A 25,712-nucleotide genomic window follows, 5' to 3' on the forward strand; every position below is an offset into this window, starting at 1 on the left:
AGGGCTGACGGAAGAAAGGGCAAGGGGAGACCGAATCCACACTCACGCACGCCTCTCTCGGTCACACTCTCTGTTTTTTCCTCTCTGAAAGTGAGCCTCCCCGTTGGGCGTCTGGCTACTGCCCTCTCCCGCTCCACCTTCTTCCGTCACTTCTGGAGCAACGCTGGTTTCCCTTTTCAAACGCGGCGGCGGCTTTCGACGCTGCGTAAACCCCTCAAACACCCTCTCCCTTTCATGCGCTCTCTCGCTTGGCTAGGCCCGCTTTCCCTCGCTGCAATACACGGCCGGCTACGGCGGCGTGCCGCTGGCGGTGGCGCTCGCACGGTGGTCACCTCTCGTCGCTGGCGGCGTGCGAGGCACACGCCCTTGCGACGAAAGTCCCGTTGCCCGGCCGTCGGCGATGCCCTCCAGGGCCGGCCACCGCTTTGGAGAAACTTGTTTCTGGTTCTCTTTTTCGTTCCTGTTCGCACCGGCAGCTGTAAAGAACTACATCCACCGATTCTTAAAGGACACTATACGTGGAACCGGAGAGGAAATGTCCCGAGCAAGGAACGAGTCAGGCCTTGCCCAGAACGGCAGAGGACGTTAGAGAAAAAAATAAAGTGAATCAAACAAGCAAAAAGATAATCAAAATATAGGCTTGGCCTGCAAGGACAGGGGCGCTGGGTGATCGAGTGCTGGAGTGGCTTTGTGTTGACGGCGGTATCTGTCGGTGCGACGGTCAGCGTATACGCTTTAGCTTTCTGGATAGCACTGCAGTCCGTCTCCAGTTATGTTATTCTGAACAAAACTATTATTATTATTGATTGTTTTATTATTTACAATATTGCAAATAATAAAATAAAAACGTAACTCATAGATGAACAAATATGCGGCACAAAGACGGGGTAGACCGCAGAAGTGTCCATGGCGTCCGCTTGCGAAATTGGTTTATCACTGCAATGCGTTTATTTTACCTCGCTCGGTTTATCTGACTTTAATCGCTGAATAACTTATATTTTAACAAAATAACAAAACAGTCGCCAGTTAAGATTTCCAACAACATCCAAATGGATCGCACATCTATTCAACCAAGCAGATTAACAGGTGACCAAGATCCCCTCAATTCCTTTTGTTTTCTAGCGTGCTACTCAGCAGCTTTCATACATTCTACAGGGTGTCCCACGTAACGTTAGCCAAACTTTAAAAATAAGCGAATGCCACGCAGCTGGGCCGAACCAACGTAATGTTGTTTGCCGTCGCTTGGGGATACTCAGAACATCACTTTGATTCATCTAAGTAGATAATCAGTCCTCATTAAGTAATCAAGTTTTGAACTGTTATATTAAATGTTTCAGTGAGAAAATTGTAGACTGACATGAAAAACTCCCGATACAACATTCTGTTCCTCAGTACGTGCTAAATAAAAATGTTTTTCCGAGCCTGAAAGGAGCCCAAGAATGCACGCAAAGTGGCTCGAGCGGCCAGTCGCGCGGCAATTTCGCGTGCATTTTCGGGCTTCTTTCACTCTCGGAAAAACTTTTATGCAGTGCGTACAGAATAACAGAAAACTATATCCGGATTTTTTCATGTCTCTACAATTTTCTCACTCACACTTCTAATCTAATTATAACATTTGAAAACTTGATTAATTAATGAGGACTGATTATCTACTTAGATGAATTAAAAATATATTCTGAGCAACTCCAAGCGACGGCAAACAACATTACGTTGGTTCTGGCCAGCTACGTGGCATTCGCATATTTTAAAACTCTGGCTAAAGTTACCTGAGACACCCTGTTTAATGTCAAAGTAACGTGTGAGCGCTCTGCATGAAAAGTGCGTTTTCTTGAATATTTGCTTTCATTTCAAACGACCAATTTAGAATAATGGCCGCACATGTGTACTTTTTGAAACGCGCGCGTGGCCAATAATGAGTCGTTCCAATGAATCAGACATAAATCCGGTTCACTGATGCGTGTAGTACTCGCACAACCTCCACCCGTAGCACAACCTCTACCATGGAGTACTCGGACAACGGCACGCAACCTTTAGCGGGAAGTAATGGTAGGGGTGCAGGGGTTAGTGGCAGGCTAGAAGGTTCTATGTGCGTCTTTTTTTTTCGCTTCTTTCCTCTACATTATTCCTCTTTTTTTTTCTTTATCCATACGAATGTGGTGTCTCAAGTGCCATACCCAGAAGTACCTTTAGGTCAGAGGACATAAATGAGCATAGCCTATCGGGTTAGTCGTCTAAACACTAGTGAGTGGCGTTATGATCATGCATTACCGGACTATAAATATAGTTCACGAAACAACCAAATTATTTGGTTGTTCCTGCCCCACGGGAACCAAACTATTTGGTTTTTCCGGCCCCGCGGGCCTCACCTACACACTAAACAAAAATAACGCGAAACGGGAGTAAACCGCTCGTCCTGTATCGCATTCCCGTTTCTGGTTTTTTTTTTACTACGTACCAGTCGAGGTAAAAATTTACTACCATGCTGACCAAGGTTTTTGTATGTAGAAACGAGAGTAATTTTTTAATCTGTGGGAAGGTTTTTAGGGACGATAGTGGGACTATATTTTTACTGCCATCACGAAGTTCTAGAGGCTATTTCTGAGAGTTATTTTTCAAGCCCATTCGCGAGTTTCTTGGTTCTGATGTGGGAGTATTTTTTTACCTCATTCATCCAGTTTTCTAGGCTATTCCTGGGAGTTATTTTTAGGCCTATTCTCGAGTTTGTTGGTACTGATGTCGGGGTATTTTCTTACCTCGTTATCAAGGTTTCGTAGCTCTACCTGAGAGTAATTTTTCAAGCCTGTTCTGGAGTTTCTTGGGCCTGATGTGGAAATATTTCGAAGACAATTGAAAGATTACAAAGATGATTTCATGGATCCCAAGCATGAGGGATTGTTTATTAGTTCTGACATGTTTCTCATAAAAAAAGTCAGGCATGAGTTAATCATCACAAAACTATAGCCTTATAAGATACTGTGATAAGCATAATAAATATTTGTACTAACACACAGACTGGGGGCTGGTAACTGCCCATTAGATCTCTCATAGCAAAATAAAATACATCGCAACACATTCAATGTGCAATCCCACTAAAGTACAGTGAAAACAAGCAACATACAATATAAAATCTAACTGATAAATATACAGTCAGTACTAGAGACGTTCACATAAAACTCACTGAATATGCAGGTCATTCCTTCAAACAGGCAGTTGTCCAGAACATGGGTGTGCAGTGCATTCAATGGATTAGTATGAACATAACTATGCAACATAAAAATATTGCACTTAAGGCCAAATGGCATCTGCTGCTAATGGCCATTACTGCGCTAGACAAAATGAAACAACCACGTGGTAAATACAGCAAGCATTCGTACTATCATATTAGTGCCGGCCACTGCCCACCATATCTCTCACTGCAAAAGGAAAACTATCAACGCATTCACGATGTAGTGAAACTAAAGCACAGTGAAAACAAAATGACACACAATACAAAATCTAACTCACAAATACAGAGGCAGTACTAGAGATGTTGACATTAGACACACTGAATATGCAGATCATTCCTTCAAACAGGCAGTTGTCCAGAACATGGGTCTGCAGTGCATTCAATGGATCATTATGGACAAAACTATGCAACATAAAAATATTGCACATAAGGCCACATGACATCTGCTGCTAACGGCCACTAGTGCCTCAGACGAAATGAAACAACCATGTGGTAAATACAGCAAGCATTCGTACTACAGTAAAAGCTCGTTAATTCGAACCGCAAGGGGAAGCCGCTTGAGTTCGAGTTAACGAAAGTTCGAACTAACGAAAGTGAAGGAGAGCAACAGTACACTGCGATTTGGAAGCAGTAGACCATGTCAGAAAGTGATGGCGTTTGCTGCGGGCACACGCCATCTTCAAGTCGAAGCTCTGGGTCCGACTGCCCCACCACCGATGTCCACCGAAACGAACGTTAGCCGAGGCTTAACACCATCACAATGAATCGCGATGGCCGATACCTCCTAATCTGAAAACAGAGGTGCACAACCGATAAAGACTGCCGAGACAAAGACGCTGAACACGTGAAGGTGGCGAAGGCCCTGGTTCGTTGGTTCTTGATTGCAAGCGCAGCTGCGACGTACTTGATTCGCTGTGTTTTGGCGTTTGCCGTGCCATCTCCGCACAACATTAGCAGCTGTACAAGATTTCTAAAGCCTCCGGGATTCGCAACGGGCAAGAAGTCTCTGAGGTTACGTAGAACGGAGAGGCGGCAGCCGCCGCTGGCTTCTGGCTGGCACCGTGCAGGTTAGATTTTTTTACGATTTTGCCTTTTCTCGCCGTTCTCTCCGTTTCGGAGGCAATATAGCCTTGTGTGTAGGCAGTAGGCGTGTTTTTCTGACCGTGTGCCAGGCGAGCGTAGTTCGAATTATCCGTGAGGGAACCTTCTCGCGTTCGAATTAACGGACTTTTTTATACATAGACTTCTATGGAGCTTGGCCGGACCAAGTCGCACAGTTTGAATTATCCATAAATTCGAATTATTGAAGTTCGAATTAACGAGCTTTCACTGTATCACATTAGTGCCGGCAACTGCCCACCACATCTGTCAAGGCAAAATCAAAACTATCACAACACATTCAAGATGTAGTGAAGCTAAGTCAGTAGTAGAGATGTTCACATTAGACCCACTGAATATGCAGACAATTTCTTCAAACAGGCAGTTGTCCACAACATGCGCGTGCAGTGCATTCAATGGATCATGAACAATACTATGCAACATAAAAACATTGCACTTAAGGGCAGCTAGCATCTGCTGCTAATGACCATTAGTGCCCCAGCGAAATGAAACAATCGTGATAAATACAGCAAGCATTCATACTATCACATTAGTGTTGGCAACTGTCCACCATATCTTTCATTGCAAAAGAAAAACTATCACAACACATTCAAGATGTAGTGAAACTAAAGTACAGTGAAAATAAACAAGTGACACAATATACAAAACTCTTCAGTATTGCAACAAGCAAATGAGAGGGCACTAGAGATTACCATTAGACCCATCGATAGCATACTGACCTTCAAACAGCTAGTTGCCCAAGACATGGGTGCACAGTGCAATGAATGGATAGTTAGGAAGAAAACAGCAACAACCATGAGCAACATGTTCTATAAACTTTCAAACTTTCTAAAAAATGACCTCACTCAGATAAGGAAAATGGTGATTGCTAATACACACGACAAAACATATATGTGAAAACAGCCATTAACTGATACTAAAGCCCCTCCATACACATTTCCGCCGACCAGGTTAAGTACCGCCAACCTACCCTCTTCCTCCACGCTCCTCTGCCACTCACCCCCTTAGTTTCCGGTGTCAAGCGGAATTTCTGTAGCTGCAGCTTCCTGTTCCGAGTGGAAGTAACGCTATGTTTTTCTTAACGTTGTTTACTTTCGCGTCGATGGAGAGGCTTTAATTGCACCAGCTGCAGTTTAAACTGTGAATGCGATTCCATCCAAGTACCACCGCCTATTGCAACCAGCGATCTGATCGTGTTCGCTGTTTCGCATCAACCTGCGACGGGTTGTGCCACGAGAGACAACGTACAGTGGAATGTAGTGCCTGGGCGCTTGGAGACCACTGCCGTTTTTCGTGCATTTAGAAAACAGCGACCACGAATTACTACTTCAGCGGAATACAACAGCTTGTCGCCTTTGCATTCTTCTCATGGTGACTCCCACAGCTCTGCTAAGCACGCGTGGGCGTCTCACCATCGGCAGTCAAAGCGGAAATTCCCGCAGCACAACTTCAGGAAGCGGTAACGCCGGAACCGGAAACTTTTAAACTGGAAATGCTGGAACTGGATTTGGTGTGAGGGGAAAAGGCGGCGCACAACAACGGTTGTCGCTACCTAAGAAAGCGGCAGTGGCACGTGGATGGAGGGGCTCTAACTGATACCACTCCCCATTGTGCTCAAAGAAAACATATGCAGCCCGTTTTCCACACAAGAGGAACACGTTGCACAACTGTATTGCAGTACTTATGGGTACAAGCCAGATTTCAATTTCGTTGCCTAAAAATTGTAGTGCTTCTTAGATAGACTAAAAGGGAATTGAGCGTGTTGCCCTTGTCCGTTTCTAGGCATGCAGTTGTGATGGATGCCATATGCTTGTGTGACAAATTGAACATGGTGCTATAGGTACGACTACAAGGATGTATATTTGTAGCTGCCCTCAAACTCCTTCATGTTGCCAGTCAGCATCTATGGTGCATCTTTGTATTGCTCATCTAACACTGTTTACACACAGAAGGCATGTCTGAATACCAAACCACCTTATTCTCCACAGTTACTTTAAAGTGAATGCGTTGTGACAAAGTGTAATGTGAGAAGTCTATGATAAAGAAAAAAAAATAGCTAATTCAACTCCCTCCTGAATTACCAATTTCTGGGCCATTAAGTTTTGCATAATACACTTGTGATTAACACAGAGCCACGTTGGCCTAACCCTAGTGGCACAGGATATCCTTCAAGTTATCAGTTGGTACAGAATCATTGAGCATGCTGCTGGTGCTTTTGCCCCCGCTGAGAATACCTGTGGAATACTAACACACATTTTGTTGCTGAAGGTCCATTACAGAAATACTAAAGTGAAACAGTAAATCATTTTAGACTGATAAAACAATCTTTCAGAACTGTATTCATGAACATTGTGGCAATAAGAGGATTATTAGAAGAGAAAATGAAGATTTAACTTTCATTTTTCAAGTTTTATGCAGTGCCCGCACATCCGTGTGGAGTCATACTTCAACTAAGTATATTCTTTGACACCTTTACAACAGAATTCATCAATATTGGCCAGTAGAACATTAGCTAGACCCGAACAGACACCGTCAAATTCCATATCACAGCGAGCTGGTGCAGGAACTATAAGGTGGTGGTGGCGGCACCAGTTTTCGTTTTTGCAAGTTATCTGGCTTATCAAGCCGATTCTCATGGTGGGAGTTGTTTTTTCGGTGTTGTAGAAGAATGATTTAATAAAGCTCAAACAAATTTTCTTTTTCGTGTCCCTTTAAAGCAAGCACTGTGCTACATGGCTTGGGCAACCTGTCAGCCACAGAACCCACGAGTGCTTTTGTTAGGCAAAATAATTTTGACAGAAACTTTCTTGAGGATATGCATCTGAAAATTTTTTTGCCTAGCAATAGTTCTTGTAAAAATTGACTAAATCCAATGCTATCACTTGCGGCTTTGTGTAGCAAAAATACAGAAAGCAGTGCTCAATAAATGTCAAAATCCTGTGGGCCATTTTCGAGTAGATAACGTGGAAGACCCAGAACAAAGCGAAAAGGCAGGCCAGGCCTGCCAGCAGTGACGCTGTCACAAACAATCGCTGCGCATCCATGTGTAGCGCCTCCCTTCAACCTCTTCTTTTGTAAAAGGAGCCTTAAGGAGGCCCCCCGCAAACTGAAAGCCCGAGTTGTTAGCATCCAGGCGCAGCCTCTTCAGCAGGCCCTTTTCAACATGTACACCGTCGTCGATGTCTACCTGTGAAACAACAGAACAAGCACAGATTAATTTTCTACACTTTTGATCAAGGAAAGGTTAGGAAATAAGGTCAGGTTTGCAAAAACGGAAGTAGCTGCTTCTTGTTGATACGGTTTAAAGAACAAAGTACCCTTACGTATACCATACATGCGTTGTGCTGAGCTGTGTACTTTCACCTAAGACTAGAAAGTATTGGGAACTTCAATGCAAAAGAAAGACATTCATCTGCCTAGCTCTAAGCAAATGCGTTCCACCCCTTGGCACAGAATGAAATCTGGTGCTGTTCTAGCGGTTAGCACACATTGAAAGCTTCAAGCCTGATTTAGTATTAGGCCAAGGGTCAAGCTGTGCTCGATTATAGTCGGATACAACTTTAGAAAAACAGGGGCCTTTACTCCTCCGAGGCGGATGCACACGAGCATCCACTAATGGGTGCGCACTCTGGACTGACGTCATGCGCCGGACGGCCGGTGGCCCGCCGTCGAAGATGGCCGCCCGGGCTTCGAACTGGGCCAAGTCGCGTCAGCTGTGCGTGTCAATGCCTCGTCACAGTGAATTCCCAATCTGCTTGTCATTGTCTATCATGCCGGAAATATTACTGCGAGCTTACAATGCGGCATCTGTGCCGCGTGCGTTTATTCTAAGCCGTGATCTCGCGAAGAAACATTGCAGCGAGCATCGCTGATGCTGCGCTACACTTTGTCTGAAAATAGGATGCCTCGGTGATTGCTGCAAACACACATCCTGCCTGTTTGTTTCATGTCTTTTTTATTTCGCTCCTGAGTGAAGTTAAGACAAGAAAAGTTTGCCAAAGTCTGGTGCCCGCTGTCAGCGGTGGGTGAGTTCGTGTACCATGTCGCTGCATTTTTCGTCGGACGGGGTAAAGTGATGGAGCAAAACCATTCTGAGGAGAAATTAGAAAAGTGTGCGCGCGTGAAACAAACCTACAAGCGTCTCAACAGAAAATACAGTGAAAGCTCGTTAATTCGAACTTCATTAATTCGAATTTACGGATAATTTGAACTGTACGATTTGGTCCGGCCAAGCTCCACAGAAGTCTATGTATAAAAAAGTCCGTTAATTCGAACGCGAGAAGGTTCCCTCACGGATAATTCGAACTACGCTCGCATGGCACACGGCCAGAGAAATGCGCCTACGGCCTACACACCAGGCTGTGTTGCCTCCTAAACGGAGAGAACGGCGAGAGAAGGCAAAATCGGAAAAAAATCTAACCGACGCGGGGTCAGCCAGAAGGCAGCGGCGGCTGCCGCCTCACCGTTCTACGTAACCTCCGAGACTTCTTGCCTGTTGCGAATCTCGGAGGCTTTGCAAATCTTGTACAGCTGCTAATGTTGTGCGAAGATGGCACGGCAAGCGCCAAAACACAGCGAATCAAGTACGTCGCAGCTGCGCTTGCAATCAAGAACCAACGAATCAGGGCCTTCGCCACCTTCACATGTTCGGCGTCTTCGTCTCGTCAGTCTTCATCGGTTGTGTACCTCTGTTTTCAGCTTAGGAGGTATCGGCCGTCGCGATTCATTGTGATGGTGTTAAGCCTCGGCTAACATTCGTTTCTGTGGACATCGGTGGTGTGGCACAGTCGGACCCAGAGCTTCGACTTGAAGATGGCCTGTGCCCGCGGCACACGCCATCACTTTCTGACACGCCAAATTTCTGACATTCCCTACTGCTTCCAAATCGCAGTGTACTGTTGCTCTCCTTCACTTTCGTTAGTTCGAACTTTCGTTAATTCGAACTGAAGCGGCTTCCCCATGCGGTTCGAATTAACGAGCTTTTACTGTATTTGACAAAGAAGCCTCCAATGCAAAGATTTGTCGCCGTCAACTTAGCGTGAGTGATCGTTGTCAACAGTGAGATAGCCGAGCGTCTAATGGCGGTGTTCGAGCATTGTGTATAGCACCGTCGATTGATTTCTTTCCACCAGTGCTCACCGCGCACGCAAGCTGTAGAATGCGTGCTGTGGCACAGTCACGCATAAGTTGTGTTGCCAGCGTTCCTGCTTCCATGCGTGTTTGCACTTACTCATATTTGTCCTTTTATTTTATATTAGCATTTGTTTTTGATAGTTTTCGTTCAGCAAAGTCCTTAAACATTTTCATTAGACAATCTCATTCAAAGCACTAACTCCTGTACACTGCAGGACTGGCCTCTTCCATCTCATTAAAACCTTTCTCACTGGTCTACCTCGTCTTCTCAATCTGCCTACTCGCTGCGTTTTCTGTCCTTGTTTCTTGTATTGTTGCTGCAATGTGATTAACCAACTTGCTCAAAACATATTTTGATCGCCTATCAAAACAGAAAGGTTTAGAGATACATTTTCTTAAAAGCGTCATGTGGGTTGCACAGCAACTTTGCCTCTTACCTCTGCTCACGTTTATGCATCAGTGCATGTGGCAGCTAGCCAGAAGTGCACATGAAAGGCTGCATATTGTGAAATACCTTGCTATGCTGTTGCATTTTTCATGCATTCAGTCTTAGTAAACAAACGGTTTCGCTGCCTATCACATATGATGGCGAAAATTTTCAGCACGAATAACAATGTGCAGCGGGGTGTGATTTCTGTCTGACGCTTTCGCCGTTGCAAAGACATTCTTCAGTGAATGGAGCCCAGCAAAGCAGTGCACTGAGAGCTTTTGCAACTTTCACCATTTATTACTTCACAAATGACATTGTCTGAACCTGGCCGTTGATCGACATGCCGATGGCTTGTAAATTAAATAATTGCCTCAATAAAACAAATTCAACTTCACTCAGCATTTTTTAGCACAATGCTAGCAGAGCTATTCAGGGTGAATAATTGTGCTTACACTGGTGTTACTTGCCCGGTCAGATAAATAAATACAACAATGACCGCGGTATGACTGTGATTTGACGTGCAGACTGCTAATGGTGCCTTTCAAGCGTGCCCTCGACTACTGCTATTAATAGCTACCCGACTGAGTATATTGGGCCTAACTAAGCTAATGATGTTTGATAATTGTTCTTATTCGCATTGCCTAGGCCAGGTAACCAAAATAAACAATGCCACCACATGAATGTGTGTTTGCATGCAAGCTGCCAACAGTGGCTGTCACTGTCGCATTGGTTGCTGCCGTTTCACCAACAGTCGTTACGGCTTGACTTGGCTTTGACGTGCAGACTGCTAAAGGTGCCTTTGAAGCGTGCCCTGATGACTGTTATTTCATCACAGGGCCCGTCATGCTCATAGGTGGTTGCCCACTAGAGTATTTTGGGCCTTCTGACATTGGCATTATTCATCTCAACGGGCTGGAAAAAACAGTAGGGGCAGCACAACTGCACGCAAAGCACAATGTGCTTTGGCGTGCAAGCTGCTAAGAGTGGCTGTCAATTTCATTCACGTTGACTACTGCTTTTTCGCGTGAAGCTGGACAGTGGCTGCCCGAATGAGCATTTCGGGCCCCACATAGTTATTCAGTTAATAACTGCATTTGCATTCAGATTTTCCGGCATTTCAGCACGTTTCCATGCCAACGCTTATATTGAGCATCATCTGTGCAGAACGTTGCTTTTTCAGAATTGGGCTTCCATTAGAAGGAATATGTCATCAAGTGAACCGCTTATTTATTTGAGAGGTCACGGGAGAATGCTTGGCTGCTGTGCTTGACACACAGTACACCGCTTCAGTGATGGGAGATCCATTGTTGCGTTTGCCGAGGTATGTGTGGCTGGCAGGAGGTCTGGACCTCGCTTCACGCAGAGTCAGAGACGAGGAGAGCTTTCTCTGCGAATAATTCTTTATACAATGTTTACATGTTGTCGTCGTTATCAGGAGAGAGACCAACAGAGCAGCTGCAAGCTGCTTAAATAACACCCCTCAGCCCAAAGATCTTCCAGACAGTCCCCAAAGACAAAACAAGGTCGTGAGAGAGAGGTTCTGGGCAGCCTCCGGGGTCCTAACGCCGCTCTCGGTGGCCGGCGCTTCCTTGAACCGTGCTGCGGCGTCAGGACGATTTGGCGGTCGGTCAGAATGGTGCGCCGGGCAAGTTTTATGGCCCGCATAGGACAAAGGGAACCAACTGCAAGGCACTGGGTCGAAACACAGCCCTCCTTTGGAAACTGTCCCAAACACAGCGGGAGTCGTTTGTGGTGCGGGCGCCGCCGGACAAACGAGGGGGGGGGGGGGTGCGTTGCTGCCGGGACGGGGAGGGGCCGAATAGCAGTCCGTGATCCGGTGGCTGCTTCTGTCGTGGATGCCGTACAGCCGCGAGGAAACTCGAGCCGTGCACGTAGTCGTGTCCGAAGCAGGCAGGCACCATGCGGGGATCAATGCTGCCTCCACAGTCGACAAACCATAGCACTGGCCTTCCGTCAGGCAAATCCCAGGGCACAAACATAACACAATATGCTTCGAGAACTCGTTAGTGATCTTCTCGATCGTCGGTCTCGTTGTGGTGAAAGAAGTCGTGCACACGAGCTCAGCGCACATGTGTCCTACTTCGTGCTGCTGCTTCTTTTCTCCACATTTTGTGGGCGTTTTCGCGAGGGCGTCGATAGTTTGCCACCCGAAATATGCGAAGCTTTGACCTCCCTCCTCACCTTTAACACGGTGCTTTCGCTGACACTGAGCATCTTGGGTTTGTAATGGTTGCGATAAATGCATTGTTTTATATAAGTACTTGTTCAGTAGCAACTGATTCATTTGAAGCTCGGAACAAGAGTAGTAAATGTGCCGTGTACATGTAAACAAGCACAAATGCCATGCAGAGTTGCTCTTTCTACTTTTGCCGCTTGCAATGAAGCTAAAGAGCAGACGACGGGCAGCGTTGTGGAAGGCACGGGGTTATTTTTCTGTCGCAATCTGGCATGTGCTGTAGCGCATGAGTGCTCTACTAAACCAGTCATCAAAGTCTTTATTTATACTGAGAATTGTGCGTTTCCTAAGCACGATTTTTTGAGCGGGATTATTTTAGTCGCGGAGGCAATCGGAGGTCGCGCTTCATTCATCCGGGCGGGGCCTCCCCTTTTTTCTAAATTTGTATCCAACTATAGTGACGCACAAGTGCTCGAGAACTATTGAACAAGAGCAAATTGTTTTCGATTTACTGACTGCACTTGGGTGTAAAGCTTTTGTCTGAGAAATGAATAAACCACATACACAAGCAGCATTTTCTTAGTTAGCACAGTCTTTAATAGGTACTGATACCTTCAATTTAGAAAGCCCTGTATATTGGGCCTCATCAAACTAATTTCATAAAAGGTTTGGCAAGGTAGAAGCATAGAATTTTAGAGTCATTAGAAGACAGGTGAAATGAGTTATTTATTGCAATTATTACTCAAATTTAAAATTTAGACCACTCATCCCAATGAGAAATTGATGCAAGCAGTTTGTACATGCCACATAAGCATTTAGATATCAAAAATACGGATTAGAGAAAACCTTTTCTTGGAGGTTCATTATTGCAAGCAGTCATGCCCTCGAGGAGAAATAACTTCTTTTTCTGTAGGTAGAAATGAGGCTCGAGTATTTTATTGACACATATATATGCCCATGCATATATGTTATCTCTGTTGTAAACCTTTTTTTCATGTATATGCAAGGTGTGTGTGTGTGTAACATCTCATTGTGCACAAAATCAAATCCATATGAACCCGACAAGAAGCTAAACAAACAAGAGAGCAATCCCAGTGACAAGCCATGTTAAACCAACGAGGTAGCCATCCCAGTAACAAACCGTATCAAAAATTTTACTGACATGAATTCTGACCTTTGAAACATAACATGTGTATATGAATACTATCTACATTAGAGCAATGGGCAACTTTAAGCAATGGCTACGCCAACATCAGAACGATGTGGATGAGAAAAGAGTGGCATCAAATGCTTTGGCAGAGCATGCCGCAATGACTAAACACAATAGTGACTGGATAGTGTCTAGCATAATCGGCCAGGAAAGAAATTGGAAGCCATGCCTGTACCTGGATTCCCTGGAGATGCAATCAACAGGACACACGTTTATCTGAAACCAAGGAGCCCACGCCCATCTTATGCTAAAACTTACTTAATTAAATATGCACTTCCACTTTTTTTAGCCTTATTGTGAACAAGGCTTCCATATGGAAGCCAAAATGTATTGCTTTTAATGTTGTATTTGGTTGGTCTATGTCTGTCTTTGTCATGTTTCATACCGACCACACAGGCTTCTCTGAAACTCTTGATGATACAACTTTTGTGCGAAAGCATTGCTTAAGGCACTTTGGCATAAACTATGTCTTTAGGTGGTACAACGCATTTTTCTAGACACTCTAGAGCACATTATTCAAGGCACGAAACCTGAATTCATGGTTCTTAAAAAGGTATTTTGGCTAGATTAATATAGTCTATATGGAGTATACAAGGCATAATTACTCAAGCGCCCAATTATATTTAACTCAGAGGAGGCTACTTTAGGTAAATTCATTAAACTGAGGGCACTCCACCAAAACATAAAATTCGTGATCAGCCACTAGAAATCCTGAAAATGGCAATACAGTAAAATGATTGCATATAACACAAATGTATCCTACAACTCGAAAGGCAGCGCCAGTTTTGTACGCACCTTTGAGAAAGCACGCAGATCACGTGCTTTATTGTCGTGCTGTCCAGCTTCCAGCAGTGCAGCAGATTCCTGCTCGATGTAGGGATGCCTCCAGAATCCGCATAGCCTTCAAAAGTAAGAAACGTTTAATTTATTGTGCTGTGAACCTGGGAATTTGTTATTTACCAGTGCCATGTGGAATTGCAAAGACAGCCTCACACAGCCAGCTGCATGAATTTGCGCCTGGTTGCACAAATGTCTCTTTGTTATATCTAAGGAGGTTACACTGATATTTTGTAACAAGAAGTTTCAGGGAGGAACGAAATCAGCAACAACAGGCTACCAGGACAATCAAAAACAAAACTCGTATAAGCAGTAAAACGTGGCGCATTGGAATAAACAAAAATATTGAGCACATGAAAAGCATTCTGAAAGCTAGATCACGATTTTGTAGCGATGCTATTCCTTTTCGTTATTCGTAAGTGGTCTGACCGCCGCCCCGGCCCGTGCTACGTACTGGAACAGCCGGCCGTTTGCGGTGGGCGACAAGAGTGGTATAGAATCGAGGGGTAAGTATCGCTACAAAATCGCAGTCCTTACTTTATTACGCACTGCCGTATAACCTACGATTGCAAGAGCTGGCATCCCGTTCGTAAGAATTGGTTGGTCTATGTCTTTCTTAAAGGCCGGTGTCTGAAATGTCTCGATTAAAAATAAACTTCGTTACTGTAATATCGGCCTATGTCGGGTTTGCAACATAGAAGACAAATACGCGAAGACACTCAAGAACATAAACAATACACAGGTTCTCGCGACGTGGTCCTCCAAACCAAACTGTATACATACAAAAATCTTCATACAAGCTTCTATCCGCTTAAGCGTCAAACATAGGAATCGTGTGCCAACGCGCGAAGCCCATGATACATCGACGGATACATTACACATGTACTGTACTTGCGGGAATGCATATATAACGAATAACTTCTTGCCAGAAAACTACCGAACGAACAGCAACTTTCAGTGTTTTCATAATTGTGTGCCCATTCAGGCATAGCAATCAAGGCGGGTAGCATATATTTTACAGCAGAATGCAAGTACGCTGTAACATCAGAGGAAGCCTTCGTGAAATTGCTTGCTAAATGTGCACAGCAAGACGGCCAACCTACGATCAGAAAGCGCTTTGCTCTAGCTAGTTACACAACGTTCATTACGTAAATCATAAGTTCAAGAATGCGCGCAAGGGCCAAACTTGCTTACCTTTCAAAAAGACTTGGCCAACGCTCCTTCGTCTCAAAGGTACCGAGGCACCGACGTCTTTCTGGCGCAAGCACTGTAGAACTTCCGATGAACTCCAGCTCCACAAAAGCACAACCTTCAACAGCCTTCCATACACTACGATTCGAAGCTCCAGTACCAGACTTTTCACGGGAGCGCGGGCAGGCAGCTTGGCAGAACCACGACCGGCTTTATATATATATAGCCGGTCGTGGGCAGAACAAAGGCAGCTCGGACGGGCGCTCTAGTAACACTCACTGTCGACACTGGTAGATCGCACGAAACACACGGCGAACTAACGGCGTTACACGAGTCCGGAGGGTTTGCGATGGCTACTGCACACGGCAAGGAGCACATTTTGTCTAGGCTCTTCTAAAATATAACTCAAATACCGCACTTTACAACCAACGTGGTATGTCGACCAAACAAATACTGCAGTGGCGCCACTCTGCGGTTTTTAGAAAAATGTGTCGTAAATGAGAAAATTACGTGTTTTTTCCTAACAACAATCGGTAGGGACACTTTAACAAATTTCTTGAGTCAAAAAGTGTTAACTTTGTATAAATATGCACTTTTTTATACGAAGTTTAAGAAAATGTACTATATATATAAAAAAATAAAACGAAGCGGATGTCGCCTTCAAGATTCGAAACCGCTTCAGTCGCATGCAGTTTGCAAAAGCACGGCCTTCGAAATCAGACTTTGTCGCTCAAACGAAACTGTAGCTGGGAGGAGTGCAGGCATTTAGGCCCCAATTGTTGGGTTTACAGTGCCTAGGTAGGCTTCCTTATTTATAAAGAATATACAGGGACTAACGCCGAACCATGAGCGAGCTTTAAGCAGGGGACACACGGTACGATTCGGCGTCCGATCCAACGTGCGTGTATCCGAACGGTCGAGCGGCGCGTAAGCTCCGCCCAGATCCAGCCCCTCCCCCCCCCCCCCCAGCTTGAGTTCAGATTCACGTCGAGAAACGCAATATAAAAACTCTGCACAACACTGCTTCGCTTTACGTGAACACTGTCAATAAAATTATGCCCCTGCAAGTGACAGAACACTTCACGACGGCGCGTTGTCCACTGACGGCTCCGGTAACAGTCAGCGATACGGCCGGCAGGCATAGCTAGGCGGACGCTGCGGCCGACGGCGCTCGATTCAGCCCGAGCTCGATGAAGAGGGCTTATTTTTGCCAAAACAGTTAACGCTGTGCACTTAGGTAGCCCGTAATCAAATACAATTGGTTTACTCGACGCAGTCGTTGCGAAGGGCAAACGTGCAAGCGAAGCGAGCAGCCTCGCTCGGACGGTCGGTGCATAGAGATCGGTGTGTGCTGTTTGTCCGCGGAAAGGCCCTCGCGTCGCGGCTCCCGATTTCGACGGTAGCTTAGTGCTAGTGTACTAGGCGCTGTTTTGCATAATAAACACATATTTGAGATAACTTTATTGAACTGGTAACTATTTCGTGTCGGCAACAAACTGCAGCAGGCAAGGGGGAAAAAAAAAGACGGCGAGAAACCGGCCTGCCAGCGCCGCCTCCGTGGAGGGAACGTCAGAGAACATCACGTTAGCTGCGGCCAAACGACTGTGCGGAGAGTGCGGTTGTCGGACACATCGGACGATGAAAATTTGCCCGGTTTGTCGCACGCCGGACGTCCGATCCGGCGCTTCGGCATGCGCACGGCAAAACACCTCGATTCCGGCTGCCGTTCAGGCGCGTCGGCCGCCGGATCGGACACCGAATCGGACCGTGTGTCTCCCGCTTTAGTTGGCGAACACGAGCCCATCAGCGCGCCGTCTGTGCAGCTCCGTGTGCTTGCAATGGTGGATGGCCTACGGGCTTCTTTGACGCCTACTGAGCACAAATTCATGATCACCGCTCGTATACACGCTTCCTACAGCGCTAGCTGTGGTGTTTACGAGATTATGTGCCAGACCGCTCGACATGATCGCATCTATTTCTAGTGCGTGAGGCTTTCCATTGACTGTCACTACAACTAACCAACGTTTTGTTTATTTTGTGCTACAGTGGGTCGTGACGATTCCGTTCACAGCTTCAAAGTGGACAAGAGACAGTCGTTTTCTCGCTCGTAGAAGCATGAAAAAGTGGGCTTGTGCTTGGCAATGAACTTTGACCGACACGCTTGCTTCCGGCCGGAGCAGCAGACGCGACAACTCGCCGTTTGTAGGCTGCCGGCCGAACGGCAAGATATTTACCTGCCGTAGAGAGGATCGGTCCAGGAACGATTCTTGAGGCGATTTTTGTCGCTGAATACGAGCATGGCCACGCCGGCTCGCCGTGCAGAGCGGAATCGGAACATTATTTTTCGATGAGTTCGCACTGACGCAATGCAGTCGATTGGCTCGTCGGTCGTGCAACGGGCGGCGCGCCGGCAGGAAGCCGCGTCCACTTGAGACACCTCTTACGCGACGTATGTAGTACATACGTTCCAAGTTTCCAACGTTCTGCCGTTCCGCTGGTGGATGCACCGCCACGGCATCGATCTTTGCCATTCCTGCCGCGGCCGTGCCTGTCGCCGAGCGTAGGCTTAACTGGGTTGGGCGGAGCTTGCAACCTTGGGGAGTAAAGTGGTAGTATTTAATCACGTGATCTTCAGGTTGGTTCCAGATCACGTGGTTTTAAACTCTCAATAGATGGTTTTTGGTCACGTGATCTAAAACTCCGTAGGTAGTAAAGCCGGCTCATGACATCCTTTTACTACGTTTCTCAGAGGTGGTAGTAAAACGATGTAATGTAACGCATTTTACTGCCGTATGCCAGAGTTTTCTTCTGGTGCAAGGTAGTCTTCAAAGCTCATGAGCTGCAAAAACCCCAATGTCGGCTAACTTTTGTTTACAGTGTAGACCTTGGACGCCAAATGCACATATGCTTCAACTGCGTTGCACAATTCGAAAAAGAACATCGATGGTGATTGAAAAGGATATGATTGGTTCAGTCAAATAACCAGTGTTATTTAGTATGAGGCTGGGTCAGCGTACTATAGATTTGAGTGATTGACATTGTCGAAAGTTTCGGCGATCGAAGTCTACGAGTATTGCGTCAGCCCGCTGCCCTTAGTGAATAGCATAGAGGTGAGGTAAACGAATTCAGTGGAGTAATTTTGGTGAAACCAGGCCGATAACCTCACTTTGCATCACGGAGGTCGTTGTTACACTAACGAAAGCTTCTGACGTGCTTGGGGATTATCGACACTCTAATAGTTTGCATGCTTGAGAGGCTAATGGCATGGCTCTGTAAATTTATAAGAAATTATTTCTCACCGGTTTTGATTGTATAGTTTAATAATGTTTACATGACAAATGTAGAGTGGAAGTTAGCAATAAATTATTTTTCTAGAGCAACAATTACATGTTGCTTCATCCAATAGTATATGGTAACAGAAAAAGGTGTCAGTAATGTCATATAAGTTAGAGGTGGACATTTAAGCATCTACATGTAAGGTCGATCTTCAGGCACGACAACATGTCAGCACTAACTGTCATAAAGGATGGCGCATGTGTCACATAATTAGGGAAATTTTGTCATATAGTAACTGGACATTGTCGTTGAATGCAATCATGAAAGCGTCTAAGTGGCTTATTTATTTATTTATTTATTTATTTATTTATTTATTTATACTGGAAACCTACAGATCCCATGGTGCACTACAGTAGGGGCGTTAATAATACAAACTAAGTGTAAAAAAAAAATAAGGTCGAAGCAAATGCATCAACAAAAGGAAAACACGACGACTAAAAGTGCAATCAGAACACGAAGTGCTATGCAAGGGTTAAAACAGGGCACATGGTACAGCAGCATAACAAGATACTACAGTGCAACAGTCAAACGAGTGCAGGGTTCCAGGTTCCCACCATACTATCAATGTCGTGCAAGAAGCTGGGTATATTGAAAAGTTGTTGGGCACTGTTGCGAACGGAAACAAAAAATGTCATTATCTGCGGAGACATCAACATAAACATTATCGACCCTAACAATCAGTCATTTTGTGATGATCTCGGGTGTTTTCGTAGCTACGGCCTTTCTTCTTTAATCACCACTCCAACTAGATGTAACATGGCAGAATCTAATACATTGATTGATCACACCTTAACCAACTTTCCTGCAGATAATACAGCAGGAGTCATTGAGCACAACATAACATACCATGATACATGACCAGGATACATGACCTTCAAACAGCACCACCACGGATTACCGCGACTACAAAAGAGCGCGCACCGGGCAACGCCAGCTATGGGCATGGCAGCACTCAAGCTATGCGGACGCTAAATGCTTTCACCTTCATCGTGCAGGTGAGGAAGGAATATGGAATTTGTATTCGATTAGACAACCGTTTCTTGATCGTGCTGTCGTGCCCGCAGCAGTTTTGTGGGATTATGTCAAGCTGTGCAGACATAGTCAAGAAATTGGTGCTCCTTGGGAGTGATATTGAAACAAATCCTGGACCTGAGCTAGCCCAAATCGCAAAACAGATAAAGGAAATTGCTAGTGACATAAAAGAGATAAAATAGAAGCGTCTAAATGACATTGATAATAAGCTTGATGCGATATCGGAACTAGAAAAGAAAGTTCAGACTTATCAACGTGAAATACTAAACATGAAGCAGGCAATGAAAACTACGCATAATAGAATGGATAACCTTGAAAATCAAAGCCGCCGGTCTAACTTTATTGTGTACGGCTTAGCAGAACAGAAAGGAGAAACGAGTGAAAGCCTTGAACAAGCCGTGAACAATGGTATTATTGAAGAAGAGCTCGAGCTTGTGCCTGTTACAATCGAATGCGTACACCGATTGGGGAACGCACCGTCAAACAAAGACAGGCCAGTTATTTTTAAACTACTGGACTCCAGACAAAAACATGTAATGTTAAACGAGTACAAATTGAAAAAATCTGACTTGTTTATCGGTGAAGATTTCTCGCGCAATATACGGGAAGTTAGTAAAAAGATTTGGGAGAGTGCAAAAGAAAACCGACAAAAACACGAGAAGGTATCAATAGCTTTTGACAAACTCTACATTAATGGCCAAGCATTCATTTGGAATGACGCGAAAAATGACAAAGTGCTCCTTCGTCAAAAAAGAACGACAGAAAAAGTCGACCTCCACTGCGCGAAACCCATAGTCAAAGAATTACCTGTAATAAATAAAAATGCTAGGAGTATTAAAAACAAAATTGAAGCTCTCGAAAATTTATTGCTTGTATATGAACCGGATGCCGTGGCTATCACTGATATATGGCTCAAACCCGACGTATATGATCATGAAATTGCGCCACCAAGTTATTCCGTAATCCGCACGGATAGTCTGACGCGAGAGGGTGCAGTTGCTCGGCTAATAAAAAAAAAATGATTTTTTTCCTTCAGCATTCTGCCATACAATTTAGAAGCTGAAGCTGTCTTTTGTAAACTCGCATGTGATTCGGGGACTGTGTTCATTGCATGTGCTTACCGAAGCCCGTCATCAGGTCATGAAAGCATATCGGCTATTCAAGAATTCATGCAACATGTGCGAAATTCGAGAATATTGCTCATGAGCGATTTCAATCTTCCTGGCATATATTGGGATACCCTGTATCACTCGTCATCAGCTTCGGATTCTCGGTTTCATATAAAGCTAGCATTTAACCTTCAACAAATCGTGACTGAACCTACACGCACACAAGGTACCGTAAAAAGACATTCTGGACCTTATTCTTCTCAGTCAACACTTCCAGATATGTGCTATTAAATCAAGTGTTATGAAAGGCATCTCGGACCACGACATACCAATATGCACCTTACCAATTAGCAACACCCTCATCAATCATAGCGAAATCTATGTGATAACCAACTTTAACAAGGCGGATGACAGCAGTATATTAACGTACTTAGATTACGAGTTCCACAGCTTTTCACAACTCGCGTCGGACGCATCTTCTGTTGTAAATACTCTATGGCTTACGTTCAAATCAATTGTATTTTTTTGTGTCGATAAGTATATTCCGAAAAAGATAAAGAAACAACAGAGGTCAAACCCGTGGATCACGCGAGAGGTTATTCAGTCAAAGCGTCGACTGAATCGGCTTCGTAAAACGGTAATAAACAACCCAAGCCAGCCGGCAAATTCAAAACTGCAGTGCGCTTAAGATGATCTCCGAAACAAGACCAAAGCGGCAAAATATAATTAACGAAACTCTTCCGAACTTTCTTGCAAACAATCCTCGTAGGTTCTGGAAGCACTTCAGTGGAAACACAGCAGTGCCACAACTATCTACAGAAGAAAAATATGAAAAAGCTCATTCATTTAATGATTTTTTCCTGTCAGTATTCATTGTCGAAAATAAAAATGTACCCACTGTCAATTCATGTTTTACCACGACCATCAATGACCTAATTATTACGGATACCGGTATCATGAACCTTCTGTTAGAAATAGATTCTAAGAAATTTAGTGGCCCTGATAACGTCTCGAATGACTTAAGAGGTACGCGGAATGGAGTAGCAAATATCTAGGCCTAATTTTCAGGAAATCTTTCCAATCTCCTAAATTACCGCCAGACTGGAAATTAGCTAAAATTATACCGATACATAAATCCGGAGATAAAAATATGGTATGAAATTATAGGCCTATATCTCTCACAAGTACATCGTGCAAAATTTTTGAACATATTATTTTTAAACACATCACACTTTACGACTAAACGACTAAACGACTAAACCTTTTTTTCTCCAAACAAGCATGGATTTCGAAATGGTTTATCAACTACTTCACAATTGATCGAAGTTGTACATGACCTTGCTTATAGCCTGAATAACCGAAGTCAAACAGATATGGTTCTACTAGATTTTTCAAAAGCCTTTGATAGTGTAAGCCATAATAAATTAATTATCAAATTAGAAGCCGTTTTGGGTACTAGCCCAATTACCCGTTGGATCAAGGACTTTTTGCTTAATCGTAAACAATTTGTATTCTTTGAACACGTTACATCACAAACTATTTCTGTGTCATCGGGTGTACCACAAGGATCAGTCCTTGGACCACTGTTATTCTTAATCTACATTGATGATATCGCAAAGAGAATCGATTCCAACATTAAACTTTTTGCCGATGACTGTGTTGTTTACCGGGAAATCAACAGTCATGCAGATCACCTTGCCCTGAGTGCATCCCTCAACACAATATCTGAGAGGTGCGAAATCTGGCAGATGACAATTAATGTAAACAAAATCCGCCATAATTACCATCACTACTTAAAAGATCATTCTAATTTCGCTTATGCAGTCAATAAGACCATGCTAACTAAAGTTAACCAACATAAATATTTAGGTGTGACATTTACCGTAGACGTTAAGTGGACACCGCACATCGATAACATACCGCAGCAGCACTACGTAAGTTATTTTTTCTTAAAAGATGCCTAAAACTATCGCCTACTCCAATTAAACTGCTCGCCTATAAGACATTCATAAGGCCGACTTTAGAATATGCCAACGGGGTTTGGTTTCCGCATACCATGACTAACTTAAGAAAACTGGAAGCAGTGGAAATAAAAGCCATAAGATTTGTATATAACAGCTGTATAGGCGCACAGATTCCCCCTCTAACCATCTTATCGCATCTAATCTAAAAACGCTAGCAGATAGAGCGAAAGAAGCTCGCCTCAAATTTTTATTCCAGATACTTCGCAACAATATCAAGATAGACGCATCCAAATGCACTTCGTTTTCCGACACTCGACCTACACGTCAAAGCCATGCAAACAAATTAATTGAATATTCCTACAGTAATGAAACATTTAAACAATCTTTCTTTCCGCTTGCCATAAGAGAATGGAACCAACTTCACCCATCTATCAAAAACACTAAATCGTTCTCAGAATTCGCTAATAAAATTGAAGGCAACAAAAGCTAGATTTTTTTTAATTGTTTATAGTATCAATATTGTTAAACATTAGAGTGATGTTCACTGTCTGTATTCATGTAACCAGCATATGTTGTTGTAATGCGTTACTGTAACCGCTTATTTCCTATATGTGTGTACATATTTGCCTGTTTTGTAAACAGTTCACATATTGTATTGCCCTCCTGCTATGGGCTCAGCTGAGAGCAGCAGTATTGAAAATAAATAAATAAAATAACATATCACTACCGTAATTCCTGACTTTCGGTACAAAAAATCCTAATCTACTAAAAACAAAGAGGAAGTATATTTTGGCTCTCAAAAGTCTATTTCTATGATACAATCAACTGACTAGACCACCCTACTACCTGAATCCTGTGCTGAGAAGTCTTATCAGTTGTTTTTTGCTGTAGTTAAACTCTGCATTTATGCATGCACGACTACATTTACCATAAAGCGTTTTTTTTTAGTTTCCTTTAGAAAACCTTGGGTCATGAGGGCGCTACTTCAATGTACCTTGAAGAAAAATCGGCTCCCCAAAAAGTATATTTGTGAGTCATTTAACTGTGCGCTTAAAGCTCGTTTCAAGAAATATTCCAATGCACTTGCAGCGGCACTGAAGTGTGCCAAACAAGATTACTTTAATAACACGATTTTGAATAATGGCAATAATACGAGGCATAACTGGCAGGTTATCACCAAACGTTGACATAACATATGTCATGACTATTTAATTAACATAAAAAGTGACACACAAACATATTGCCATCCAACTGTGATCGCGAATGCATTTAGTGAGTATTTTAGTAGTACTTGCGATTCTCAAGCAGATCCCCATTAACGACATTGCCTTTCTACGAGCGACTTACGAGTGCAGGGGAAGTTTTTCATGTTACATCTTCGGCTAAGGTTCACTGGATCTGACGCTAGACTCTATTCACTAATCTCGCATCAAGTTAGTTTCTAATTAACAATATCCTATCGTAGCAGATATTGTTAATAAAATCTGTAAAGGAGGCGTATTTCACAATTATCTAAAATTTCGTAGAATAACACCTGTTTACAAAACTAAACAGGCAATCGTGCACTTCTCAATAACTACACACCTATTCGTATTCTTTAATTTTCTTGTAAAATAATTGAACGACTTGTTCATACGCGTTTGCTTCCTACCTAGCAAAATTTATTCTACTATCATCTAAACAGTATGGCTTTCGGCCAGGTTATTCAACCGAGCTTGTGCTTCTAACCTTCACTGATAAAACCAAGAAGGCAATCGAACAAGGCTTGCAGGTTGCAAGTGCATTTATAGATTTAACAATAGCTTTTGACACCATTAATCATCATACCCTTAAATATAAATTGGAATCTTACGGCGTAACTGGCCCGCCACTTCAGTTTTTCTCTAGCCATCTAGCCAATCGCACTGAAGTTGTTCAGATTGACAGCAAACACTCATAGGCTAGGAACATAAGTTAATGTGTTCATCAGGGCTCGATCCTTGGCGCGCAGCTTTTTCTACTGTTTATTAACAAGCTAGTCAATGTTCTTACCACTACCAACTGTATCTTACATGAAGATGACATGGCTATTTTTACTTACTCTAATAAGGTCGACGAGTTTCAGCGAAAAGGTAACGTTGATCTACATAACTTCCTGGTGCCGAATAAATATGTTGAGCATCAATCCGCTAAAAACAGTTTTTACGGTCTTTCATTTCTTCCCGGCACTAATTTCGATATCAATATATGTATGTCTTGACAACTTAACACCAATGTCTGATAGCACAAAGTTTCTTGGCGTGGTTTTAGACAGACACCTGACATTCGATCTTCATGCGCAATCGCTTGTACATGAGATTTATTTTTGAATACGCACCATAATCAAAACCCGCTCATATTTTCAGCCACATATTATTCACTTCCTTTATGACGATGTGTCGAGTTTTATGGCACAAGGGCCAGGTTTGGCCAAAGAGCGCCATTTCCTTTTACCACGCACACATACACAGCCATTTATTTTATTACGTATCAGCCTGGGGCAACACACTCTTCACACACTTCAGCCAACTTAAACGCCTGCAAAATCAGGCGCTTCGTCTCCTTACTTTCAACCATTTCTTATCCAATGCAACACCGCTTTATTGAAGTTTAAATATTCATACTCTTCATGAGCTCTTTCAGTTTAAGTTCTCTATTGTATCCCGGCCACGGCGGCCGCATTTCAATGGGGGCGAAATGCGAAAGCACCCGTGTATTTAGAGTTACGTACACGTTAAAGAACCCCAGGTGGTCGAAACTTCCGGAGTCCTCCACTACGGCGTGCCTCATAATCAGAAAGTGGTCTTGGCACGTAAAACCCCATAATTTAAGTTATCTATCGTGATATGCAAGCTATTCTATAATATTGCGGAAATAGATGGCGTTGTAGTTGACATTACTGCATATACT

General features: G+C 43.8%; 1 long non-coding RNA gene across 1 annotated transcript; it reads right to left on the reverse strand.

Moving 5' to 3' along the window:
* Window positions 1–7,305: 7,305 nt before the first annotated feature.
* LOC139052034 (uncharacterized) lies at window positions 7,306–15,548 on the reverse strand. Its single transcript, XR_011509675.1, has 3 exons — window positions 15,347–15,548; window positions 14,111–14,216; window positions 7,306–7,532 (listed from the first exon to the last, which is right to left on the reverse strand). It is a non-coding gene; the product is annotated as an uncharacterized lncRNA (long non-coding RNA).
* Between the last annotated feature and the right edge of the window lie 10,164 nt (window positions 15,549–25,712).

The sequence above is a fragment of the Dermacentor albipictus genome, unplaced genomic scaffold (genome assembly GCF_038994185.2).
Source record: "Dermacentor albipictus isolate Rhodes 1998 colony unplaced genomic scaffold, USDA_Dalb.pri_finalv2 scaffold_17, whole genome shotgun sequence".
In the NCBI taxonomy this organism is placed as follows: Eukaryota; Metazoa; Arthropoda; class Arachnida; order Ixodida; family Ixodidae; genus Dermacentor; species Dermacentor albipictus.